Below are 4,294 nucleotides of genomic sequence, written 5' to 3'. Positions count from 1 at the left end.
GGTTCTTTTGGGTGGGAGGGAGGGGGGTGTTTGGAAAGTGATTTCAGTGGAACAACCATGAAACTTGCCCTACCAAAACCCATTACTGGGTTTTATCCTGATCTTACACATAACTTGGTTATGGGGATTACAGGGAAGACAAAGGACAAAGGAAACAAGAAGAGAACTCACTCTAATGCAGGGAGTATTGTTAGAGGCCCCAACTTTTTCTAGTGGGGCAAGAAAACTTGTCCCTCTTGCACTCCTTTGCCAGAGTTGCTCCAGGCACTAGAGCTGTGCTTTGCAGTAGTGCATTGCAGCACCTTCCCATAAGGACTGTCAGTCCATCACAGTTTCTTTAAGCACACAGTACTTGCACATGTAGAAGAACCTACTAGCACCACACTGTTTTGAGCTATGTAGCACATGGTATCATCATCCATGAGCAGATTTCCCTGCACAGATTAGGGGTTTGCCCTATTTTTGCAGGGAATTCACTGGAGAGGAGACCCAAACATCTGAATTATCTTCTTTCTTCAGGTTATAAATTCTACTGCTACTTTGGTTTACTCTGATCTTCACCTCATAACTTCTGGAAGGATACACCTGCCAACAGGATGGGCCTCAGGTTTGGTTCTTAGACTATCATGTCACCAGGACCATTGCATGCTTAATGCAACGCAATTTCTGATTTATATAGGCACTTCATGTATCTTGGGAAAAGGAGAATCATTATTGCTCCCACCTGAAAGACTGGAAAACATCTGTTGGAAAACAGATGCAAACCTACAATCCCTTTAAGAGTTTTGAGATATCAGACTACATACTGGATTATATTTCCACAACACTGTTGGTACAATGGTTTGGATTGAGGTTCAAGAAATAAACAGGGAAGAGAAATTAGGAGAGAAGGCATCCCAATGCTACCACGACTCATGCCATTTCTATTTAAATTAAACCTACATGGCACCTAGTTGTTTTTACAACCTTATGTATCTTTACCCTCTTGCACTTAACAGCAGTCAAGCACTGATTTCCTTGGTCAAGACATTCTACTAACATGCTTAAAAATTCCACACACTTAACAAAGGGAATTTTTTAAAACATAAATAAAGAGATTGTTCCCTTCCCTAACACCATCAGCTCTAATTGTCAACAGAGGAGAATGCTTCCCTTCAGGCCACAGCTGATCTATTGAAATGAAAATATATTGCTTTTTATTATTAACGTATCTCAACACAAATCAGTCATTATAAATGCCTTAATCTGCACACCACTAAATTTGTATTATCTATCCCCATTTCTTCCAAACAGGATGCCTCATGCAAGACCTTTAGCTCTAAATGTATTGTTCATCACATGGACAAACATATCTACACCCAGGAGAGGTTAAGGCAGTCAGATAACCTAATCTGAAATCCTTCCAGTGGTTCTGCTTTCTTTGTGAAACAGAAAAATTGCAACCACAAAGACCTGTGAAGACACTTCTGTTGTTTGGCATATAGCAGTCAGCTCCAGGTTTTATAGTGAAAGGTCTCCTGGGCAATAAATACAACTAAAGATCAAAGATACAAAGGGAAAAAAAAAGGTGCTGCAGTCCCAGGATGAGACTCACCCTCCCTTATATTCAACTTACTGTTCCTACCAAGCTTTGAACCTTCCCTTCAAGTCGTTCAGTATCCCATTTTTCTATATTTCTCAACTCCTACTGAAATGATAGTTTGATTTTTTTTTTCGTTATTATGACTGGCAAATAAGACATGTAGGATTTATGAAAGGACATGTTTCTATCTAGAGTATTTCTATGGGTTTTCTTCCTCTAGAACAACAACAAAAAAACCAGACTACAAACAACAGCAAGCCATGTAGGATGGTGTCCTGCTTTCTAGTAAGGGAGCTGTAGCGAAATGTGTCACTTGGGTAGCTATATTTAAGGATTAGCTAGAGACAGAGTGTAATTACACTGAGAATTAGATGCTAGACATGTTGAATACTACTGAAACCTGCTACAATGTCACAGCTGAAAGGAAGATCTTTACTATCAAAGACCATGGTCTCCTCTTTTAGTGAAACTGTTTAGATTCGTTCGCTGACTCAAAGCTGTATGATCAACAATTTCAAGTGCAACCCAGCTAAGTAATTTCAAGGGAAGGTTACTTCGGCAACCAGATACAGTGTTATTTCCTCAAAGGGCCTGAGGCAGCGTGTATTAACTGAGTTACTAAAACAACCTCAATTTGTCTAATGTTTAATCCCAGAACTGCTCAAGTGTTAAGAAATACAAGTACTGTTGTGGATATATACAGCTGTATTTGTTTACTGACAGCCCAGGCAGTTTAAGTGCTTCTCACTCCTCTGTACACCAGAAACCAAATCTATAGATGACAGGAAAAGCTTTAGCAAGTGCCTGTTGTCCCACACACACCAGCAGAGCAGGCCCATCAGCAAAGGAACAGGGCACACTCAGAGCAGTGTCCACAGGCAGCGGACTCAAAACAGGCAAGATATTAGTTATGCACAGCAGCTCCCTTTTAATTCTTTATTCCAGTAATGCCTTGCAAGCATTTCAGTAAAGGATCACAATAGAGGCTGCACACATGTGAATACCAGCTCTTTGAGAGCAGTAAGGACTGCAGTAATTGTAGCATTGGGAGCGGTTCTCCTAGCAACACTTTTTTTAGTGCAGGACCATTCCCCTAAGTGGTGTTCGGATGCACTAAGGATACATATTGGATAGCTGCTAAACTCCACGAGGGATTTCACTCTTGCTTTGTAAGAGTAACAGGGTCTACGAAACTTTGCTAACTGCTGTTAACAATACTGTAGATTCATTCAGCGTTCTTGCACCCTATAAGAACGCAAACATAAATCGCCCCCTCCCTCATTGTAAAGAAACCACACTTACCTTTGCAAAGATGCACAGCAGGGTGCAGCTGCACTGCTCTCCCCTGCCCGGGTAGAGGTTCATCTGATGCGGGGACCAGGAGCAAACAACTGCCCTGTAAACACGTAACTTGGAGACAGCTACTGTCAGGGTATCTATAGGTGCCTAAGATTGTATGTGATGCTCTGGACACCCTTTTGAGCCAAGAAATCTGCCCATCACCTCATATCTCCAAAGGGGAATTGATGACCCTGTAGAATCAATCCCTTTACAGTTAAGGGCAGGTTAGTGGCTATTTTTGGGAAACGCAAATTTTATTCTTGAAGAGAAAAAGCTCTGGTTTTTACTTGAGCTCCCAAGATGCCTGCTAGTACAGACCTATGCTTCTCTGCATGGAATTTTTGTATTTAGAGAGGAGAGTTGAGGGGAAGATAAGCGAGCTTCAGCATCAAGTTAAATCACAGTCAGCCACCCATAGTACTATAGTCCCTGGAACAAGATAAATAAGCTGCTGAATGGCAGTAGGGAAGCCTGCAGCTATCCTGTCAAATCAGTTTTGACAGTTTGTTATGTGGAATTCAATACCTTCTCTCTGACCTCTCTACCATGTATGTCCATAAAGAGGAATTGCACGATTCAAGTGCAACGTCTTGTTTTTATCAGCTAAAGCAGCTTTTGCCCCAACAATTAGCTAAGCTGTTAGACACAGGAGTTTCCATAAATTACCTGGCATCTTTAGCTGAGCTACTACAGTTTCCACATGGTGCTAAATTCACAGCCTGAAAATTCTTGTTTTATTGAGCTTAACCTTTCACTGAAGTTCAGGAATAAATGGAGAAGTGAAGTTACAGAAAACTACACAATAATTACTTGCTTAATCTAGAGAGAAATAAAGTAGAGGAGACAGTTTAGGACACAAAAAGCCTTTATGTTTGAGAAGTTAACCATTTCAACAGAAGACTCTGAAGTATTTTGCAACTACTGTTACATTGGACAGTCAAGGATACAAAACTGCTGACAGAAGCAACAGTGGAGAGCACCAAATTAAAAAATGCATGCTTCAGCACAACTGCACAGATTCCTTCTCTCAATGAATACTTGCCTGCTCAGACTATACTTAACTCCTACCCATCTCAACTTTACGCCTCGTCCTCCTCTCCTTCCTCTTCAAACTCGCCCTGCTCATCAGCAGTGGCATCCTGGTATTGCTGGTATTCAGAGACCAGGTCGTTCATGTTGCTCTCGGCCTCCGTGAACTCCATTTCATCCATGCCCTCGCCGGTGTACCAGTGCAAGAAAGCCTTGCGCCGGAACATGGCCGTGAACTGCTCCGAGATCCTCTTGAAGAGCTCCTGGATGGCCGTGCTGTTGCCGATGAAGGTGGCAGACATCTTGAGGCCGCGCGGGGGGATGTCGCAGACTGCCGTCTTC

General features: G+C 42.1%; 1 protein-coding gene across 1 annotated transcript in view; it reads right to left on the bottom strand.

Moving 5' to 3' along the window:
- The window catches only part of LOC103618646 (tubulin beta-2 chain), an 18,922-nt gene that overhangs the window by 13,185 nt on the left and 1,443 nt on the right, over positions 1–4,294 (bottom strand). The gene's annotated exons all lie outside the window — the stretch shown is intronic.

The sequence above is a fragment of the Corvus brachyrhynchos genome, unplaced genomic scaffold (genome assembly GCF_000691975.1).
Source record: "Corvus brachyrhynchos isolate BGI_N302 unplaced genomic scaffold, ASM69197v1 scaffold237, whole genome shotgun sequence".
NCBI classification, from domain to species: Eukaryota; Metazoa; Chordata; class Aves; order Passeriformes; family Corvidae; genus Corvus; species Corvus brachyrhynchos.
Note: the sequence above shows the minus strand (reverse complement) of the source record. Positions and strands in the feature narration are given on the sequence as shown.